This window comes from Kogia breviceps, chromosome 2 (genome assembly GCF_026419965.1).
Source record: "Kogia breviceps isolate mKogBre1 chromosome 2, mKogBre1 haplotype 1, whole genome shotgun sequence".
Taxonomy (NCBI): domain Eukaryota; kingdom Metazoa; phylum Chordata; class Mammalia; order Artiodactyla; family Physeteridae; genus Kogia; species Kogia breviceps.
Genome location: NC_081311.1, coordinates 63,232,039 through 63,255,001, shown reverse-complemented (window position 1 = coordinate 63,255,001; position 22,963 = coordinate 63,232,039). Strand labels below are relative to the sequence as shown.

The 22,963-nt window shown below is 47.9% G+C and overlaps 1 protein-coding gene across 16 annotated transcripts in view; it reads left to right on the top strand.

Annotated features, from left to right (window-relative positions):
- The window catches only part of PALD1 (phosphatase domain containing paladin 1), a 118,804-nt gene that overhangs the window by 1,817 nt on the left and 94,024 nt on the right, over window positions 1-22,963 (top strand). Inside the window, exon 1 of one of the 16 annotated variants that reach the window (XM_067025448.1) lies at window positions 4-111. The exons of 11 other annotated variants lie outside the window; for them this stretch is intronic. The gene's annotated coding sequence lies outside the window, so the exon portion shown is untranslated. Of the gene's footprint in view, window positions 1-3; window positions 112-510; window positions 819-22,963 lie in introns of those variants that run through there. 4 more of the 16 variants (XM_067025455.1, XM_067025457.1, XM_067025452.1 and 1 more) reach the window with 4 other exon arrangements.

The window sequence follows — 22,963 nt, the reverse complement described above, 5'->3', positions numbered from 1 at the left end:
GAGCCAGACACTGTTTCCTGTGAGTGCAGACAGACAATCTTCCCCTCGCTGGCCATCGGGGGTTGGAGTTGGGGTGTTGGATGTGGGCAGGCCTGGCAGGGCTGGCTTGAGGTGAGTGGTACCTGGGGCATCCTGACCTCACCTCTGAGGTTCTGCTTTGTCTAGGGCTCTGCCCTCTCCCGCATCATCCCTGGCAAGTTTCTGTTTTCTGGAACACTTTGCAGAGGTGGCAGTGTGCTCGTGCCTGTGACCTTGGGAGGTGTTCTGGGGGTGGGAGTTGCTGAACTCACCCTTTAGCCCTTGGCCGGCACTGTGAGTACTTGGGTGAACACACCCACCTGCCTCCAAACAGGTGGCACACACAGGGTCACCCGGGCACAGGTGGGGAATGCTGGCATGAGAAGAGATGTGCGCGCGTGCTCAGGTTTATAACTGTGTGGGCAAGGGCAGGGAGGAACTGGATACAGATGGACACGAAGGCAGTGGAGGCGGGCTCGCAACCCAAGGCACAGACATGTGCAGGGGCAGACAGTGTGAACACACAAGTGTGGACCACGCACAGGCCGCAGATACTCTATAGATGGACCTATGCTATCGTGGAGATTTGGCTGATGGAAGTGGACAGACACATGGGTGGGCTCACGGAAGCACAGATAGGGATGTGAGCTGACATTCACCAATGCGAGACATGGAGCCACATGGACGTGCCTTGAATCCTGGGCAGACATGGAGTTGGCTCTGGGCACCTGGGACACAGACAACACAAACACTTAAACGTGCTGAGTCTTCCGGCAGCAGAGGGCAGAACACAGTCGGAGGTAGGTACCACGATATAGTCCGAGGCAAGTGCTGCTCAGTTATCCCTGTGACTGTGTGTGGCAGCAGTGCCTGAAAGCTGAGCTGTTTGGGGTGGAGGTGGTACAGGTGCTGTGTGGCGTGGCTTCATTTCTGGACTCCGTTTTGGTGTTTGAAAACCCCAAAGGGCTCAGTATCCTCTGTTTCACCCTGAGAGTTCTTTGACCTCCTTACTCCCTACTTTACAGGGCTGGGTGCATGCCTTAAACACCATCAGGGACTCCTTGAACTTTGAGGCTCATATCCCCTGGGTCTCTAGAGCTTCCTGAAGTGAGGTCGTGTGGTCAGGGTAGGGGAGGTACCTGGCTGGGGACTCTCCTTCTGAGCCCAAGCCTGAGGGTTTTTGGCAGGGAAGGGACAATCTCTGGGGAAGGGAAAGAGTAGACATGCAGTTGGATCTTTGATGAGACCTTTGCTTTCTGGTATGGACTGCCCCTCCCCCAAACCCTTGGACAGGGAAGGCCCCCCTGCCCCCAATCTGACTATGGCTCAACTTGGAGATTGGGAGATACAGCTCGACACTAACTCAGCGTGTTACCTGGGCAAGTTACTTAATGTCTTAACTAACTCATCTTTAAAGTGAAATGCCTCATCTTTAAAATGGTGCCAGTAACCCCTCGCCCTTGGGGTGTGGTGAGGGTTAAATGTGAGATAATCAGTGGAAAGTGTGTGGCCTAGGGTCTGGCACAGAGCGAGCACTGCAGCCTTGGTGACCAGCCTTCCCCTGTGGCCAGGACTCTCCAGAGCTGCTTCAGCAGCCAGGTGCCTGGCCCTGGGAAGGCTAGCAGGCCAGGCACCTCTGGTTTGAAAGATGGAGGGCTTTGTCCTCACCTACTGCCTACCAGTCGTTCCTTAGTCCTGTGGGACCTCTGCACGCCTGCAGGCAGGGTATATGAAGCTTGGGCCTGCCTCCTGCTGGGCCTCTGGGAGGGGAGCCAGTGGTTTGCTAAGAATAGCCCCAAATTATGGCTCTGCCTCCCAGCGGGCAGCCGTGCATCTTCCCAGCCTCGGCCAGGGGGCTTGCAGATGGGCCTTTTGTGTTTCCTGTAACTGGTACTCAGCACTGGGATGAGCTTGGGAGCAGCAGGCCCGGATGTTGGAGGAAGCCCTGCTGTTCTTCCTAGGTGTTTGGCTGGGACCTGGGGAAAGAGAAGGTCTGGGGACAACTAGCCTTTAAAATCTCTGAGTTCCTCTTCCACTTAGAGCTTGTCCTGACACGTGACTATCTTCCTACCCCTCAACAGACCTGTAGCGATTCAGAATACCGGCCTGGAACCAGACCACTGTGGTCTGAATTTCGGCTTCCTCTCTTGCTAGCTGTATGGCACCAGACAACTCACTTAACCTCTCTGTGCCTGATTCCCTTGTGTAACAGGATTAATAATAGTAACTCCCTTATAAGAATGTCACAAGGGTGAAAGGAGGTAGCACATGGAGAGCCCTTGGGGTAGTGTGTGGCTCATAGTAAATGCTCATTAAACATTAGGTGCTTCTGTTACCATGGTTCCAGTTAATCTCAGCAGAGAGAGAGACCTGTGAGGCCACAGAGGCCAGGCTGTTTGCACAGTGCCTCATGGTGGGAAGGCACCAGGATGGCTTCTTGGTTCCAATTCCTGGCCTTTCCTGCCCCCAGGTTCAGTATGAGGTGCAGGGGATCAAAGGTGAGTGAGACTCAGTCCCTGCCAGATGAGAGAGGCACATGTCTAACTTCTCCCACTGGTACCTTCCCGGGGCCTGGGCCAGCTGTGATTGGAGCTGGAGGGGGGGAAGGGCTTGCCTGGGGACGGGGTGGTGCTTCAGGTGGGCTTTGAAGGATGGCCAAGAGTTTGCAAGGATGAGAAAGGCTTCCCAAGCAGAATGAGCATCCCTTGCAGAGATGTGACAGCTTGGTGTGTTTAGGGAACGTGAGCAGATCCACGGACCTGGGGTGGGACCCACGCTCAGCACTCCTGGCCTGTCAGGAGAGAACTTTCTGCGACCTGCTGTTTGTCCCACACTGGGCTCAGAGGCAGCCCTGGTGTGCCTCTTAGGACATAAGCTAGAGGCCCCCTGAAATTCTGGCCTCCCCCTTTCCTTTAAAGAATCACATTCACTGTCCCCCCATTCTCCAGGGGACCTCCCCACCCTCTTATAAATGCCTGCCAGCCCTTCCTGGGACCCCTCATTTTTGAGCTGGGGACTCCAGACTGCTCTCACCCTCGCATCAACATGCCTATTTTTGCTCTTAGCTGAGATGCCTATAGGTTAACAGGTCCCCTTCCTCAGGAATGAATTGAAGCCTTTGAAACCTCTCCTGAGTGAATGTCTATTAGTAGAATTAGAAGGTGTTTTATTTCCTGTAACTGACATGTGGACTGGCTTTAGCTCTGAAGGGTGCCCCTGCTTGGGCTGGAGCTGGGGCACACTGATGAGGGAGAGACATGGGGCATCTGGAGTTACCTCCATGCCCATGGCAGGGAGTAGAAAGCATCTTGGAACTGGGTGTGCCACTCCTGACCCTGCGGGCTCCCAGGGAGCAGGGCTTTCAGAAATTCCAGGAGGAGGGAGGGTGTGGTGCTGGGACAGCTGTGGGTGCACGGCTTGGCTTCCCTCCCTCGCCCATGAGAAACAGCCCCACTGCCAAGAGGCTGGGTCGGGGGTGGGGGCAGAGAGAAGTGAGTGCCCTCAGATGACCTTGGGCTTTGCCAGACTCTGCATCCTGCTGAGCCCCAGGCCCTGCCTATCTGCAGGCGGTGTGTCTTCTGTCCTGGCCCTCCCCAGAGTGGAGGACCGGAACACTGGGCGTTTTTGAAGAGTCTGTTTAGAAAGCACAGAGGGGGAACTTCTCCCCTTTTCCTTTTCCTTTTCTTGGAACTGCAGACACCAGGAGGGAGTTAACCCCTCTCCTGCCAGTCACAAAGTGGCTGGTGGACGTGTCCACTTTGACTGCTGCCCTCTAGTTACTGAGTCCTTCTCCTGGGTCCTTGACGTTGGTGCTGACCCCTCAACTCCCCAGGGCCCTGACTGGCAGGACCTAGAAGACCTCATCCACCCTGGATCTGATCGGAACCCTCCCTACCCCCATCCTTGCTTTAGCCTTAGTTAGACCACCCGCTTGGTGGTGCGCACTCCCTGTCCCCATGGCAGCCCTGTCTATTGATGGAGCTCGAAGACTTTGGTAGTCTCCTGCAGGTGCTACTGTGCTGGCTTTCTCCAAGGCCTGTTGGGAAGCTCTGGTTTTCAAATGCCCCAGAGCCAAGGGCCTCTCCAGGGAAGTACAGAGCAGGTCTCTCTTCTACTGGGTGTAGATGCTCTGAACTGGGTCTGAGGCATCGGTGGATAAGCCCGGGACCAGCAGTTGACTGCTTCCTCTGAGTCCAGTTTTCTCATCTGCAAAATGGGCGTCATAAATTTTTATGTGTACTTAAAATAAAAAAAAAATGGAGGCGAAATTCACTTGATGTAGAATTGACCATGTTGAAGTACACAGTCGAGTGGCATTGAGTACATTCGTGGTGTTGTGGGACCACCACTTCCATCAAGTTCCAAAACATTTTCATCACCCCAAAGGAAGACCCCTTTCTCATTAAGCACTGACTCCATTCCTTCTACCTCACTTAGAAAGGAAGTTTTATTGAGGTACACATACCATAACAGTCACCCAGTCTAGGGGGCAGCTGGCTGAGTGTCGGCGAAGGTCATGGGCGTGCAGCCCCACTCCAGTCGAGTGTGCGAATGCTTCCATCACCCAGAAGCTTTCCTGGGGCTCCCCTGCCGTCAGTAGCCACTCCCACGCCTGGTCCCAGGCTGCTTATCTCCTGTCATTCTGGTTTTGCTTTTTTCTAGATTTTCACATAAGTGAACTCAGGTAGATAATAGGTATTTTTTATTTCTGCCTATTCTACTAAGCGTAATGTTCTCAAGTCTCATCCACGTTGTCATGTGTTCCGAGAGTGCCTTCCTTTTTCATCCCAGTGTGTGCGGGGAGCATAGCTGGCTTACCGAGTTTCCAGTTGATGGATGTCTACCCTGCTTTTGAAAATGTTTTCAGTTAAAACAAAATTAAGTAGTTATCTTTATGAAGGATTCTGGTAGTAGCTTCATAGAGAGAGAAAGAGAGCTCGAGCGCGTAAAATCTGAAAGCCACTTCCCCCTCCTGACTTCCTCTCTTCCCCTCTCTCTTTCCCCGAGGCATCCCTCTCAGCAATTTGTGACTATCCCACCATCTTCTTTTCTGTGCCTCTGTGTGAGTTTGTGTAGTTTTGATTTGGGGATATAGATGGGATGGCACTTGGTCCATGGCTCTGGCGCCCTCTTCTTCACTTGGCCTTTGGTCTTGGGGGTGTTCCCAGCACAGCCATCTGAGTTCTGCATGTTCCCTGGGAGCCAGCCCTGAGCTGAGGGCCCAGAGGTGGGGGCCTGGGCCAGGTGAACAGGTGTCCACTCTCACCCCCTCCCCCAGCTCCGAGCTGGGGCTCAGTGAACCTTTGGGGAGACAGAAAGCGGCTTCCTGGAGGTGGTCAATTCCAAGAGGTTTGTGGAGGAGGGAGGCATTGGGATAAAAGGGGTGTGTCGGTCAGGGGTGGACGAGCACTCCTGCTGGCTTCACCAGCGCCTCCCACCCAGCAGCTGCCGGCAGGGGCTTCCTCTTCCTGTCTCTGTAAAGTGCCGCCAGAAGGAATAGGCCCAAGGAGAGGGAGGTTTGCTGGGTCGACAGAAGATGGGCCCTTGAGGCCTCCCTTCTTGTTGCCACGGAGTTGCCCCTTGCTGAGGCTGGAGGCAAGCAGCGTGCTTGGATAGGGACCCTGTCCTGCGGGCAGGCTGTGCTGGGCGAGTGTGGGTGAAGGGTGGGGATGTCGGCTGCCTCCCCAGGATGGGGACTGCCTGTGCTCAGATGTGCTGGCTCCTGGCTTTACCCTCTCCCCAGCCAGCTGGGTCACTGAGGTGCTGAATCTTTACTGTCATGCTTCTTTCCTTGACGCTGCCTCTGATGTATACTGAATCACATTCCCTGCATACTTGCTGACATTGGTTGTTTTCATTGTTTTAAAGTTTTTCCAAATTTAATAATTCAAGTAGTGCCTTAGTACTGTTGTATGAAGTGGATTCCAAGAGATGGAATCCTGTGTTGTGGTGTCTGAGGGCAGCCACCTGCTCACCCAGGGTGGGCTTGGCTTGTGACTTAGGTTTCGGTTTCCTCTTCGTCTTAGCCTCTGTCTCCTGAGCCCTTGGGCACAATATAGGGGGAGGGAGAGTCGAGTAGGCCTGGAAGGGAAGCGGTGAATAGGTGGGTTTGTTGATTTCCCTGTGATTTTTCCAGCTTAATGCGGCTCAAACCTGGGTAATAGGGCGACCCTGCCCCCCTTTTAAAAATAGCTTTATTGAGATTTAACTCACAAGCCATACAATTCAGTGACGTAAAGTGTACAGTTCAATAGCTTTTAGTATATTCAAAGAGTTGTACATCTGTCACTATAGTCTAATTTTACAACATTTTCATTAAACCAGAAAAATACCCTGTACTCATTAGACATCACTCCCCACCCCACAAGTCTACGTTCTGTCTCTATAGATTTGCTTGTTCTGGACATTTCATATGAATGGAATCATAAGTATGTGGTTTTTTTCTGGACTCCCTTTTAAAGGAAAAAAAAAAGCCTCATCTGTTGATTTAAATTTTCTTATTAGAATATAACTTAAATGTACAAATATAAAACTAGGTGTAAGTGCCTCAGACTTACATAGTTTTTACATAAATATAAAGCAAACATGAAATAAAGCCAGAATAAAACTAATAAAACCAGAAAGTCAGCCCATTTCAAATGAGCAATGTTAATTTAATTGGAAGGATGTGAACTGAAACTAAATTGCCATCGTTGGGTTAATAGCAGAGAGCTGGCCCCTTCTGTTTCCCCTGCTTCTGTCACTTGTGCCTGCTGGGCTGGCTGGCTGGTTTGGGGTGATTCTGATTACAGTTGTCCCTCGGCAGCATCCTGGGTGGGGGGATTGGTTTCAGGACCCTCACGGATTCCAAAGTCAAGATGCTCAAGTTCCTTATATAAAATGGCATAATATTTGCATATAACCTATACACATCCTCCCCTATCTTTTTAATCATCTCTAGATTACTTATAATACCTACTGTAATGTAAATGTTATGTTAATAGTTGTAAATACAATGTAAATGTTATGTAAATAGTTGCCAGCTCACAGCAAATTCAAGTTTTGCTTTTTGGAACTTCTGGACTTTTTTTTTTTTATCAAATATTTTCAATCTGAGGTTGGTTGAATCCGAGGATTACAGAACCCAGAGATGTGGCTGGCCGACTATACCCATATTTGAGCCTGAACTGCCAATGAGTAATTCCCAAATGGCTGTTTTAATAGTACACCACTTGATAACCTGGAAAGCTGGCTCATTTGATCAAAGATACGGGTGTAATAATGGCGTTATTGAAATCTGCATATAGTGGCTTAACGCCCACTTCTCGTGGGAATCAGGAATTTGGCACAGAGATGGGCTTTCCTCAATTCACACGGATGCTCTCAACATGAACACAGCCCTGACTGCTAAGAGATTGGGCCTTTGAACTGGGCACATCCAGGCTGCCATAGGCTACAGGGTGGCTCAGTTCTCCACCCCACCCCCTTCTCTTATTTGAAGCACAACCTTTGTTTGTGTTGTGTGCAGTGATGTCATTTGGCCTTCACAAAGAAGGAACTGAATCATAAACACAGGAGCAGGCCAAAGCCCCAAATTGCACAGCAGCACTTGCTTGTGAGATGGTCATTTGGATGACCCAGGGCATGCTCTCATTACTTTAAAAAAAATTTTTATTTTTATTTTTTTAACATTTTTATTGGAGACTTATTAAAAATTGAGGTGAAATTCATATAACATAAAATTAACTGTTCCAAAGTATACAATTCAGTGGTATTGAGCACATTCACAAAATTGTGCAACCATCATGTCTACCTAATTACAAAACATTGAAAAAATTTTTATTTTATTGTGGTAAGAACACTTAACATGAGAACTACCCTCTTGACAAATTTTTAAGTGTATAATATCTTATTTTTGACTATAAGGACAGTGCTGTACAGCAGATCTCTAGAGCCGATTCACCTTGCTTAACTGAAACTTTGTGCCTGCTGATTAGTAATTCCCCATTTCTCCCTTCGCCCAGCCCCTGGCAATGACCATTCCACTCTGAGTTTATGAATTTGACTATTTTAGATCCCTCGTGTAAGTGGAATCACGCAGTATTTGCCTTTCTGTGACTGGCTTATTTCACTTAGCATAATGTCCTCAAGGTTCGTCCATGTTGTCGCATACTGCAGAATTTCCTTTTTAGAGACTGAATAATATTCCATTGTGTGTATGTACCATATTTTCTTTATCCATTCTTCCATCAATGGACGTTTGGGTTGCTTCCACCTCTTGGCTGTTGTGTCTTGTGCTGTAGTGAACATGGGTATGCTAATACCTTTCTTGAGATCCTGATTTCAATTCTTTTGGATAAATACCCAGAAGTGGGATTGCTGGATCATCTGGAAGTTCTTTTTTTTTTTTTTTTTTTTTTTGGCGGTACGCGGGCCTCTCACTGTTGTGGCCTCTCCCGTTGCGGAGCACAGGCTCTGGACGGCGCAGGCTCAGCGGCCATGGCTCACGGGCCCAGCCACTCCTCGGCATTTGGGATCCTCCCAGACCAGGGCACGAACCCACGCCCCCTGCATCGGCAGGCGGACTCCCAACCACTGCGCCACCAGGGAAGCCCTGGAAGTTCTATTTTTAATTTTTAGGAACCTCTGTGCAGTTTTCCACAGTGGGTGCACCATACTACATTCGCACCAAGGGTTCCAATTTCTCCACATCCTTGCCAACACTTGTCTTTTGTTTTTTTGATAATAGCCATCCTGACAGGTGTGAGGTGATATCTCATTGTGCTTTTGATCTGCATTTCCTTGATGATTAGTAATGTTCAGCATCCAAAACATACTCATCACCCCAAAGGAAACTCTGTATCTATAAAACAGTCACTCCTGATTCCCCCCTCTCCCTAGCCCTTGGCACCATTAATCTACAGTCTTGTCTCTATGGATTTACCTATTTTGGGTATTTCATAGAAATGGAATCATACAATACCTGACTTTTTGTGTCTGGGCTTCTTTCACTTGGTGTAATGTTATCAAAGTTCAACTACATTGTAGTGTGTATCAGTGCTTCATTTCTTTCTGTAGCTGAATAATAATCCATTGTATGAATATACCACATTTTGTTTATTCATTTATCATTTGATGGACATTTGGATTGTTCCTACCTTTTGGCTGTTGTGACTAGAACATTCATGTACCTGTTTTCAGTTCTCTTGGGTATGTACCTAGGAATGGAATTGCTGGGTCGTATGATAATTCTATGTTTAACTTTTTGGGTCTGATATTCTGGAATTAGGTAGTAGTGATGGTTGTACAACAACGTGAATGTATTAAATGCCACTGAATTGTATATTTTATAAGGGTGAATTTTATTGTTATGTGAATTAAATCCCAGTGGTGAGGGGGACAGGGGAGAGCTCATGGATCCCAAAGCAGACATCCTTGGAGTCTGGATCGAGTTATATTCTCAGCTCTGGGCAACCCAGAGTCCTCATCACCTCTTGGGGTCCTGCAGACTTCCTGGGTGGTAAGGACACCGGGCTTGAGCCCCATGGTCCCTGTTTGGGGTGGTAGGTGGGAGCTGTCTGCCTCCCGGCCTTAGCTCGCTCTGGCCCTTTCTGGCTTCTAAATGAGAGGTGCTCACTGTAGAACTCAGTGCCCTCAGTTTCCCCACCTGTGACGTGGGCCCGTGAGCAGCCAGCCGTGGCTGTGGCCCGGGCTCTGTGAGCAGCAAGGCCTGTAGTGGGTCAGACGTGTGGCAGGTCAGACCTCTGACGCCACCTTCCCCTCTCTGGCTTTCGTATTGCTTTCCAGAGGGAGCCGCACAGGCCTCAGGACCAGCTCCTCTTTCTTTTCAGGTCTCCAGGGCCTGCGGCTTCTTCCTTCTGAGATTGCATGGGATAAAGACCATGGCTGCCCTGTCTGTCTGCTCAGCCCTCACTGCACATTGCTTCCCCCTTTGTCCCATCACAGTGAGTGGCAGCCCTGTCCCTGTAGTTGTTCAGGCCAAACCTGAAGTCATCCGTGGTTCCTCTGTGTCTCTCACACCTCAGAAACGTGTCAGCAAGTCCACTTGGCTTACCTTCAAAATGGGTCCAGGACGAGCCATGCTTGCAGGCCCAAGCTGCTAGCATCACTTCCGCTAGCATCACTTGCACGGTTGCGGAAGACTCCTAACAGGCTGTTGGCTTCTGTGCTCGGCCCCCAACAGCCTCTTCTAGCACAGCAGCAAGGTGACCTTGTTGGAATGTGAAAGTCAGCTCAGGGCACTTCTCTGCCCCAAGCCCCCCCAGTAGTTCCTCATTTACCTACAGTGAAGGCCAGTGTCCTTACTGTGGCCTCCCTCTAGTACCCACCCACTCGCTCTCACCTTGCTCCAGCCAAACTGGTGGCCTCACGGCTCCTGCAAAACATTGGGAACACCCCACCTCAGGGCATTTGCACAACTGATCCCTTGACCAGGGATGCTTTTCCTCCCCAGAGCCACATAGCTTGCCATGTAACTTCCTTCAGGTCTTTACTCAAATGTGAAGCCTCCCTTGGATACCCTAAAATTCCATGCCTAATCTCCATAACCCTTTTCTTTCTTATCAGTTATCACCTCCTGATATACCATATATTTTACTAATTTATATAGTTTATTTCTTTCTCCAGCTAGCATGTATGAGGCAGGAATTTTTATTCTGTACTGTTAGCTCCTAGAACAATGCCCTGCACATAGTAGATGCCCCAGAAATGTTTGTAGAATGGCTGCATCAAGAGGGAGTGAATTGGGCCATTTTATAGATGAGGAAGCTGAGTCTCAGGAAGGTTGACTTGAACCTAGTCTCTTGACTCCCAGAGCCCTTTTGCTGAGACATAGTTCCACCTCCTTCTCCCTATGGCCCTGTGTCTAGGGACAGCCATGCTAAACCTCGTGGGTTTGAGGCTTCCAAACTCCCCTTAGGAAGCTCCCTTTGTTAAAATGGTAACTACGGAGTTGGCATTCATGCAGGTCATGGAACAGCCTGCCCTGTTTGTTGAGCATTCACTCTGTGCTAGGCTCTGGGTTCAGCAGCTTAGATGGATTTATTTCTCAGTTAAACCTCTCCGCATCCTGAGGAGGAGGAGCTGTCATTTACCCCATTCTGTGAATTGGGTGTGGAGAGCTTTTGTGTGGAAATAGAGAGCTTTCATGTGGGCAAAAATGGAAAGGATCCATAACTTCCTGAACCAATGAGGATGTGTCTTAAGCAATTCTGGTTGCTGTATGATGTGCTACAACCGTTTGGAAAAGTAATATGGCACTTAGTTACTCTAGTTTTTAAAACACACATGCCTTTTCATTTAAGCAGTCCAAATTTTGGTAGCCTGTCCTAAAGAAGTCAGATGATCAGGACATAAGGCTTTGTGCATAGGGATTGAGTGGCTGTGCCCCAGAGACCACACTGTCTCCTTTCACTTCTGTGTTCTCCCCACGCAGCTGTGTTCCTCTTCCTGGCCTGCTTTTCACGTGGCCCAAACCTTCCTGTTCTTTAGATGTCATCGTAGACCTTCCGTGACCATCATATCTACAATATAGACGGTCCCTATCTTACAGTGGTTGACTTATGACTTTTTGACTTTAAGATGGCGTGAAAGAGATACGCGGTCAGTAGGAACCGTACTTGGAATTTTGCATTTGGATCGTTTCTTGGGCTAGTGATGTGCGGTGCGCTACTCTCCCGTGATGCTGGGCAGCAGTAGCCACAGCTCTGTCAGCCACGCGGTCACGAGGGTAAACAACCGATACACGTATAACCATTCTGCACCCACATAACCGTTCTTTTCACTTTTGGTAGAGTATTCAATAAATTACACAAGGGATTCAACACTGTATTATAAAATAGGCTCCGTGTTAGATGATTTTGCCCAACCTTAGGCTAATGTAAGTGTTCTGAGCATGTTTAAGGTGGGCTAGCTAAGTTGTTCAGTAGGTGAGGTGTGTTAAATGCATTTTTGACTTGTGATATGTTCAATTTAGGATGGGTTTATTAGGAGGTAACCCCGTCATAAGTTGAAGATCTGTATGTCCTTTTCCTACCTTCCTCATTTTCTATCTCAGCATCTCAGCCCTTGGAGCCCTCATCACAGTGTATGCATACTGTATTTCTTTTTTTAAAAAAAATAAATTTATTTATTTTATTTATATTTGGCTGCGTTGGGTCTTCATTGCTGTGTGGGCTTTCTCTAGTTGCCGTGAGCGGGGGCTACTCTTCATTGCGGTGCACGGGTTTCTCATTGCGGTGGCTTCTCTTGCTGTGGAGCATGGGCTCTAGGCAGGTGGGCTTCAATAGTTGTGGCACGTGGGCTCAGTAGTTGGAGCTCGCGGGCTCTAGAGCGCAGGCTCAGTAGTTGTGGCTCATGGGCTTAGTTGCTCTGCGGCATGTGGGATCTTCCTGGATCAGGACTTGAACCTGTGTCCCCTGCATTGGCAGGTGGATTCTTAACCACTGCACCACCAGGGAAGCCCCACTATTGTATTTGTTTGTTGACTCCCTCCCTCTCTTTCTGCTCCCAGGTGCCTATCTGGTTGACATGGTTAATACTTAGTAGCTCTTTGTTGAATGAGTAGTGATACAATGAAATGACACACCACCGTTAAACAGACAGGGTTGGAGTTATATGTAATTAACTGGGAGGGGCTGTTTTTGTTGTCTTGCTAAGTAAAAAAGCTTGTAGAAGGAAGCTCAACAGGTGGGCTTGGAGGGGGATGGGACAGGCTTAAACTTTTTCTTTATACATCCTTGTTTGACTTGTGGCATTAAGTACAAATTGCATAATAAAAAATCTGGCCAACAACAACAACAAAAATCACAAAAGAAAAGATCTTATCCATTCAGAGGGAGCATTAGAATCACCTGGTCCTTCTGACTCTCAGCCGTGTTCTTACCCACCACCCAACACCTTCCATAACCTTTCCACATCCAGCTTTGCAGTGTCACCTCACTGTAGTCCTCAGAGGAGGACAGAGTATGAGTTATTAGCTGTTTGTATTTTATTTTGTAAATTGAGATAGAATTTTCAGACAGTAAACCAGGGTGTGGTTTGATGAATTGTTACAGGTATATCACCTGTGTAACCCATACCCAGATCAATATATAGAACATTATCAGTGGCCTGGAAGATTCCCTGGGGTCCTTTCCCAGTCAGTTACCAGACCCTCCCATCCTCTCAAGTGGCCATGCTTCTGAGTGCCTTTCAAGGATTAGTCTTGCCTGTTCTTGAACTTTATGTGATTAGAACCATATGGTAAGAGCTATTTTTATCTGGCTTCTTCAGGCTTCTTCCTCTCAACATGAACTCTGCGATTTATATGTGATGCTGCAGCTTGTCTTTTTCATTGCTGTGTAGTATTCCATTGTGTGGATGTATCACTGTATATATATATATATATATATATATTTTTTTTTTTTTTTTTTTTTTTTTTTTTTTTTTCCTGTAGATGGACTTTTGCCTAGTTTCCAGTTTTGGGGGGATTATGAGAAAAGCTGCTGAACACTCTTGCCTGTGGATGCAAACACTCACTTCTCTAGGATGTAGATCCAGGGGTGCTTGCTGGGTGCTGGGATAGAATCCAGAAGTAGATCCAGTGTAGATCCAGAAGGGGCAGTACTTGCTCAAGGTCACACTATGACTTGTGGGTGAATCTACCCACCCCCAAGCCCTCTCACCCTGGTCTTACCAACACTTTCCATCCCTGGCCTGCTTCTCACCCCAGCCTTGTGGAGGGTCAGACCCCTCCTTGTACTGGAAAGAGCCTTGTCGAGCGGCTTCGTCTGGGGCTGGCGCACGCCTGGCTGGGACCACCTTCTCTCGCAGCCCTCCCAGGCTGCAGAGGCAGCCTTGTGTCTCTTTCCTCAGCTCCCTCCACTCAGTTCTGTGGCACCATCTCCTCAGGAGGTGGTGCCTTTAGCTATTTCCATACCTGTCCCACCTCTCCACCCTGAACTCTCCAAGGGTGGGGACAGAAAGGAATATGGGCATTTTTTTTTTTTTATTGGAGTAAAATTGCTTTACAGTGTTGTGTTAGTTTCTGCTGTACAATGAAGTGAATCAGCTATATGTATAGCTATATCTCCTCCCTCTTGGACCTCCCTCCCTCGAGGCCCTTCCCCCCTTCCTCCCCCATCTAGGTCATCACAGAGCAGAGCTGCCTGTGCTTATTGAGGTAAAATATACATACCATACAGTTTACCCTTTTAACCGTTTTTAATTGTACAACTAAGTGGCATTAAGTACATTCACATTGTTGTGCAACCATCACCACCATCCAGTTCCAGAACTTTAAAATTTACCCAAACAGTAACATTGTGCTTATTAAATGCTAACTCCCCATCATCCCCAGCCCCTGGTAACCTCCCTTCTCCTTTCTGTCTCCGTGAATTTGTCTACTCTAGGTACCTCATATAAGTGGAATCATTATAATTGTCCTTTTGTGTCTGGCTTATGTAAACACTTAGCATAATGTCTTCAAGGTTCATCCAGGTCGTAGCATGTGTCAGAATTTCATTCCTTTTGAAGGCTGTAATTGTTCTTTGGAGCACATTTTATTTATTTATTTATTTATTTTTTTGAGCACATTTTAAAGGAACCTCAGATATTCAGGATTGACTGAGGGAATCAACTTGACTGTGGGAGTGGGAAATAAATAACATTTATTCACATCTCCTAGGCGCCAGCCCTTCCCCTATGTTGTCTCATGTAATCCTCACCACATCCTTATGAAGTAGGTAGGTACTAATGTTATCCTCATTTTACAGATAAGCGTACTAGGCTCAGTAACTTGGCCAAGGTCACACAGCAAGTCATTGGTCAGCCAGCATTGGACACTGGGTCTGCCTGCCTGCACAGCCTGTGATCCGAGTCCCCACCGCCACCCAGGGCAGTGCCCCGCTCAGGCTGAGAGTCATTTCCTCGAATTCTTCTCATCAGCTGATTGGAGCTGAGTGTGGAGCCGATGGGTGCCAGCTGGCTCTGAGGAGACAATGGCAGTGGCTCCTCCTCCCTGGCCCAGGTTCCCCTTCCTGGGCCCTGGTTTCTGTTGAAAGCCCCTTTGTGAAGCAGCCTCCTTGGGCCGGGCAGGGTCTGCAGGAATGTGGGCCTCAGTGCCCCCCCACCCCCACCCCCAGCACAGGCTGGCAGGGGCCACTTCGTCCAGCACAAGCCTGGCAGGGCAGCCAACAGCAGGATGTCACTCTTGGCAGAACTTTCTCTGAACGAATAACTACCAGGAGTTTTGGGATTGAGAGGATAGATAAACAGGAAGAGGGAGAAGGTTAGAAATATTTTTCTTCCCCTCCTGTGCCCTGCTCTCCCCTTGGCCACTGGAGGTTTGAGGTGGTGGAGCTCTGCCTGTCAGAAACCCCCCTGAGGCCTGGGGAACCATGGCTGGCGAGTTTTAGGTTTTAGGGTTTCAGGCTTTGTTTTGCCTGATGGGCTGGGATAAGCCTGAGCACTGGGGCCAGAGAGGCCCCAGTTTGAATCTTGGCTCTGCTGGCTCCGCTGTTTCTTTGCCGTGTGGTCTAAGCTAATTAATTCAGCCTCAGTGTGGGTCAGAATGGAGAAATAACGTAGTGAATATTCATTGAATACTGGCTGTGGGTGCTCAAGTGGGCATATGCAAGGATTATCATGTCAGTTAATCCTCACAGCCCTCAAAGGTGGGCAGGGTTATTGTCTTTATTTGACAGCTGTTGAAGCACAGAGAGGTTAAGTGTTTCTGTCAAGGTCACACAGCTGGTGGTGGTGGAGCTTGGGCTCGAACCTAGGCAGCTGTGTACTTAGTGCCCTTCTATTTTATCAGTTTGGCATCTAGCAGAGACCTTGGCACACGGGACTGTTGGTACTCTTAATTCCTTTCCCTTCTCTTTTACAAAGAAACCAAGTTTAGTTGGGGGTAATGTCATGTTGGGGTGAGGCCTGCTGAGCTGTGGGCCCCAGCAGTCCCAGAGCAATATTTAGCCCTTTCTGAGTTGGCTTCCCACAGGCTGCCTCCTCCATGCAGCCATCTTAGGTTGACACAGGGTGTCATCATGGCTCTCTCCAATTGCCCCGGCCTGGACAGCACATCTCACCTCACGGAGCAACATCCTAACTCTCTGACATGGTCCCCAAGGCACTTGGGGCTTAAACCAACCTTACCCCATCCTGTATTCTAGCCTCACAATGCCATAATAATAATACTTCCTAGGAGGCTCTGCACAGTGCCAAGCATCTCTCTCTCTATGCTGTTCCCTCTGTTCAGAATGACTTTCTTTTCTTTTTTTAAAAAATTTATTTTATTTACTTTATTTATTTATTTATTGGCTGTGTTGGGTCTTTGATGCTGCAAACGGGCTTTCTCTAGTTGCGGTGAGCGGGGGCTACTCTTTGTTGTGGTGCGCGGGCTTCTCATTGCGGTGGCTTCTCTTGTTGCAGAGCACGGGCTCTAGGGTGCATGGGCTTCAGTGGTTGTAGCACGTGGACTCTAGAGCACAGGCTCAGTAGTTGTGGCGCACGGGCTTGGTTGCTTCGTGGCATGTGGGATCTTCCCGGACCAGGGCTCGAACCCATGTCCCCTGCATTGGCAGGCGGATTCTTAACCACTGCACCACTAAGGAAGCCCCCAGAATGACTTTCTTGTCTGTCAAATGTTGCTCATCGTACAAGGCCCAGCTCAGTGGCCTCCTCTTCCAGGAAAAGTTCAGTGGCCTCCTCTTCCAGGAAGCCTTCTTGGAGTTCCCAGCCCTGAATTAGCATCTCCCTCCTCTGTGCAGCTCAGGGTAATGGGAAAGGTCCTGGAGTTCCTGCCATGTTGTCAGCCTCTCTAAGCCTCAGTTTCCTCATCTGTGGATTGGGGATCATTGGACGAGGGAGAGGAGAAAGCCTGGATTCTCAGGCCCTGGCCTGTGTAGAGTTCGCCAGGGCTGGTGAAGCTTGGCCCCTTCAGGGTTAACTCCCTGCCATGCCAGGGGCGGAAGCGAGGAGGACAGAGTGTGAAATGAAGTCACTTCCCTGCCTGGGGGTCTGCCATGTGCCTGGCCTTCTGCAGTAAATCCTGTTTCCTCCTTGGCCACTGTGTGCCCACCCACTCCTGGCTCCCATGACCCTGAAGGTCATCAGCAGGTGGGGCTCCCCACGGAATGTTGTCCTGTCGTTCATCCGGCGAGGTCACTTCCTGTCTGGACAAGCTGGCTACCTTTCCTGCCACAGCCTTCCACGTGCGGGTTTCATGGGAATCATGGGTGTGGGGTCCAAGGGAGGCTTCCCGAGGTCAAGTTCAATGCCCAGCTGATGCCTTTTATTCTGGGGGCACTGGGGTCCAGGGAGGGCAGGGCACTTCTCGAGGTCAGGCCTCTGGACCACACTGCAATTGTGGGGCCTCTGTGGGTGTCCCCCAGGGTGGCAGGCCTGTAGGGTAAGGTGAGGAGGTCATTCAGCCTCCCTGGGCCTCCTTTTCTTCTGTGGAACCTGGGGGAGCCTGTGTGTCAGATCTGCCTCAAGAACTCACCTGGTCAGCCCAGGACATCCTTGACCTCATTTAATCCTCACTTCACTGCAGGGACCCTGAGGCTCATAGAAGCTCAGGAACTGACCTGGGTCTCTGGTGGGGGGATGGTGCTGGGAGCCTACCCAGGCCTCTCTGACTCCGATGTCCTGGTTTATTCCACGGGAAGGTATTTAGCTTTTCCTCAGTGGCAACTCAGGAACATCCCCACTCCTCTGCTCTTTTCTTGTGGGATCAGGGTCTCCTTGGGCTGTGAAGTTGATGTAGAACCCTGGTCCCTGGCATCAGTGTAGTGTGCATACTGTGTAGTCCCTTCTTCCCCTTCTTTTTTCTGTAAGTAGTATATATTTATATAGGAAAATCCGAGTAAATAAAGATATGCAGGAAGATTAGAAAAATCATCTGTGATCCCATTTCTCAGTGATAACCACAGTTTATCATTAATGTTTTGAGATTTGTCCTTCCAGACATTTTTCGTGACGTGTGTGTGTGATTGTGTGTGAGTGTTTGTGTACAGGAACCCTCTCTCCTTTTCAGGGGGATGAAGCTGTAAATTACTGTTTAGTGTCTTTTTTTTTTTTTTTTTTCAAACTCAACATACAATAGATATTTTCCTATGTCAGTAAATAAACTGCTCCTTGCTTCTTTTGAAGGAAACTTTTTTTGGAAACTTTTAAGTTGAAATTTAACACACATCACAAGTATACAGCTCGATGATTGTACGAAGTGAGCACAGCCTTCGGAGCCTCACCAAGTCAAGAAACAGAATTTCTCCAGCACCCCGACCTTGTACCCCTTAACTGTCTTCCTGCTCCAGACGTGATTTTGTGCCTGATTTCCAACACCATACACTACTTTGGCCTGATTTTGAGTTTTAGATAAATGGAATCATATAGTGTTTGCTTATGTTGGCTTCTTTGGCTCCACATTCTGTTAGGGACGGTCAGCTGATGTTCTGTCCATTTTAATGACGATGTGATGATGTCCATGATACATTCAACTTTGACCACTATTGATGTGAAAGATGTTTCCAGTCTTTGACTAATATAAACAAAGCTGTACCCAACACCTTTGTGCCATATCTTTATTTCCTTTGACTCAGTTGACTAATTCCTGGGTCAAAGTGTTGTAAATTGTTAAGGTATTTTAGGAGTATTGCCAGATTGTCCTCCAGGGAGCTGTGCCAATTTACATCCTGCCAGGTGCTGAGGAGGGAGCCCATCCCTGGCACCCATGCAGAGACCTGTTGTTTTCATCCTGCTGTGCTTATGATGCCGTGAAAGGCAACACGTGGCAGCTCCTTGTTCCCAATTTTAAAATTAGGTGAATATCTTTTCTCACAGTCACGGTCATTTGTATTTCTTCTTTGTTGAGTTTTTGTTTTTGTTATGCTTTACTTTAAAAAAATTTCTTGGGCTTCCCTGGTGGCGCAGTGGTTGAGAATCCGCCTGCTGATGCAGGGGACACGGGTTCGTGTCCCGTTCCGGGAAGACCCCACATGCCGCGGAGCAGCTGGGCCTGTGAGCCATGGCTGCTGAGCCTGCGCGTCCGGAGCCCGTGCTCCGCAACAGGAGAGGCCACAACAGTGAGAGGTCCGCCTAGCACCAAATAAAAAAAAAAAAAAAAATTTCTTTTTAAAGTTTATGGCCACAATTCCAAATTATTCTGTTGTTGTTCTTTTAAAAATAAATTTATTTATTTATTTATTCATTCATTTATTTATTTATGGCTGTGTTAGGTCTTCGTTTATTCATTCATTTATTTATTTATGGCTGTGTTAGGTCTTCGTTGCTGTGCACGGGCTTCTCATTGTCATGGCTTCTCTTGTTGTGAAGCACAGGCTCTAGGCGAACGGGCTTCAGTAGTTGTGACATGAGGGCTCAGTAGTTGTGGCTTGCAGACTCTAGAGTGCAGGCTCAGCAGTTGTGGCACACGAGCTTAGTTACTTTGCGGCATGTGGGATCTTTCTGGACCAGGGCTCAAACCCATGTCCCCTGCATTGGCAGGCGGATTCCCAACCACTGTGTCACCAGGGAAGTCCCCTCTGTTGTTGTTCTTTAGTTTGAAGATCTATTTGACAGTTTAAGTAGTATAATTTCAGTTTAAGTGTATATATCTAAAATTATAATCCAGAAACCAAAGATAATTTCTTATAAGAGTTGTTGAAATGTGTTTGTAACCTGTGCTATGACCACAGCAGAAACTCAATCAAAATCTGTTTGCTATGAGCTTCCCTGGTGGCGCAGTTGTTGAGAATCTGCCTGCCAATGCAGGGAACACGGGTTCGAGCCCTGGTCTGGGAAGATCCCACATGCCGCGGAGCAACTGGGCCCGTGAGCCACAACTACTGAGCCTGTGCATCTGGAGCCTGTGCTCCGCAACGAGAGACCGCGAGTGAGAGGCCCGCGCACTGTGATGAAGAGTGGCCCCCGCTTGCCACAACTAGAGAAAGCCCTGGCACAGAAACGAAGACCCAACACAGCCATAAATAAATAAATAAATAAATAAATTTAAATCATATGGGCTTCTAAGAAGACCTCTGCTTAAAAACAAACAAACAAAAAACAACCCTCTATATTAAATATGATAAATAATAAAAATATGTTGAAAATATTTTTATCCAATTTGTCATTTGCCTTATAACTTTGTGGTTTTTCTGTGTTGGTTAAAAGCTGACCATTTTTTAATGTAGTCTGGTCTATCGATATATAACTTTATGTCTCCTCTAGCATTTGCATAGAAAGTTCTGTTATGCCCCAAGATTATATAAATATTTACTTATGTTCTCTTCTTTCGCTTCTCTGGTTCCCTTTGCAGAGTGTCATTGTTCATCCTTCTGTACTTACCTTGGGAGCATGATGTTAGGTGAGGGACAACTTAGAGGTTAAGAGCATGCACTCAGAGGCTTTCACCCACCAGTGTACCCTTGAGCAGATTACAGAGACCCTCTGTGCCTCAGTGTCTGTAGCTGCAAAATGGGAATAATGCTAGGACACAATAACCAAGGGCTTATGCTGGGGGTTAAATCATGGCTATTTGCAAACTTTTTAGTCTCAATACTCCTTCCTTTACACTCTTAAAAATTGAAGACCCCAAAGAGCTCTTGTTTATGTGGGTGATATATTTATAAATTGATATTTATGATATAGAAATTAAAACAATATATTTAAAAGCATATATTTATACATTCATTTAAAAAATGATAGCAAACCCATTATATGTTAAAATAAATAAATCTTTTCCTGAGAAATAACTATGTTTTAAATACGGTAGGAAGAGTAGCATTGTTTTGCCATTTTGCAAATCTCTTTAATGTCTGGTTTAATAGAAGACAGCTGGATTCTCCTATTTGTTCCTGCGTTCAATCTGTTGTGACATGTTGTTTCAATTGAAGTATAGGAAGAAAATCCAGCTTCACACAGGTAGGTTTTTGGAAAAGGGAGGAGTATTAAAGGGAATGTAGAATCTGAAAACATATTAATGAACTTTTCATATTTTGTTACATTAAAATTCATTGGACTCTCTTCTACTGTGAATGGCTCTTTGACCAGGTGTGATTTTGTAACACCATATATCAGTCATTGGGAAAATATTGGTTCACTGAGTTGTTCAGATGTTCCAAATGTGGCACAATTCATTTCATCATATCCCAAAATTACATATGTTAACCATATCATCGCAAAATCTTTGTGTTTTACGAAGCTTTTAAATTGCTGGTGGCTGATGCAAGTTTTCGAGAATTCTCATTTTTCCTTAAAAGTTCAAACTTTATCACTGACCAATAAATGCTGTCAGTTGTTTTCCTTGAAGGGACAGGCTCCATTTTTCATTTTTGAGAAAATGTCTACCAAATATCCAATTGTGAATAACCATCATTTGTTTGTCAGCCATTCTTTCACATGGAAGTGGTGCTCCACAGACAAAGAGGCTGGTTCAGCGGACAGCGCAGAGCAGCTCACAAGGGCTTGTCCTGCAGACATCTGTCGTATGCCAGTAACTAGCACATGTGCTCTTCCCAGGTCAGCACACAGAATATTGAAGAGACATGTACTCAAGGGCTGAGAGTCAGTGAAATGAATCGGTTTCACTGCTCCATCAAGGACATTCTTAAGTGACACTGGTGTATTTTATCACCGCAAGTGATGACCAGCTCAGTTCCGGGCCACTGCTGGGCCTCCTGCTGAACCTGTAGCAGTTTCACCCACCTGGCCTTTGCTCCTCATGGTGAGAAAGGCAACGATGTCTTAGTACTGTCCTGAGAACACTTTGACCTTGTGCTTCATTCTCTGGAGCAAGAGAGCTCTTTCTGGTCAGGGTCTTCCCTGCTCAGTAAAGTGAACCAGAACAGCAGGGAGGTGCAGGGAGAGGGGTAGGAGGCCCCCAGTCCTGGCCCTGCTGGCCACTGTCTCTGTGACTGGGCAGGTCTCTGGCCTACTCTATACCTTAGTTTCCTCTTCTATAGAATGAGAGGGACAGACTAGGGTCTCAAAGGTGGCTATGACTCTAAGATACATGTTGGTGCCTAAGGGGAATTTAGACTCTCTCTCGTGTGTGTGTGTGTGTGTGTGTGTGTGTGTGTGTGTGTGTGTGTGTGTGTGTGTGTGTGTGTGTGTGTGTGTGTGTGTGTGTGTTGGGTGTTGGGGGATGAGGCCCAGGGCAGTGGGCTTGTCTGAGCCCCTACCCTGGGTACAGACTGAAAGTTTGATGCCCTCTTCCTCTCTAACCTCCTCCCCCAGCTCTCCCCTGGCCCCAGAGTAGGGGAGCCCTGGAGCATGGTGACTTCCTCTGTGTTTGTTCTGCAGCTGAGGCAGATGTTTCCTGCGGCTGGCCACTCAGCCTCCTGCCCTATTTTTAGCTCCATTGTTACCCACCCCAGGCATCTGGCTGCCAGGGGTGTGAGAGAGGCTGTGGCCCTGGAAGGGACTTTCTTTCCTGGGTTCAGCTTGTTCTCTGCCTTCTGCCGGGTCCCTGGGTTAAGCTTCCCGGTGTCTTTTGGGAAAGTGAGGGTGGCTACGGGAAAAATGGAGTAGATGGATGTGTGGGTGATGCAGTACAAAGGGCCCAGGCTGCGAACCAGAGGCCTGGTTGTGTTGTTATGTCATGTAATAAACTCTCCATGCCTCAGTTTTTCCATCTGCTAAATGGCATAATAGCTTGCACTTCTGCCTTTCTCATAGGGTTGTTCTGAAGCTGAAATGAGATAATGGATGTGAAATTTGTTTAGCAAAATGACATTAGGAACCTACAACTATTGTGGTTCAACCCTGTGGGGGCCCCGGAGGAGCATCAGGTGCAGAGTGGGGAGATGAGGCATGTACTTTCCAAACACTGGGCCAGTGGGCACAAGGTCAGGGTCGTGCGGGGTACAGGCTGTGTTTTGGAAGGTTTGGAGGGGAGGGGGACATTTCCACTGTACGTTGATGGATGGGGTGACGGGGTGAGGGTGGGGATGGTGTTCCTGGTCGT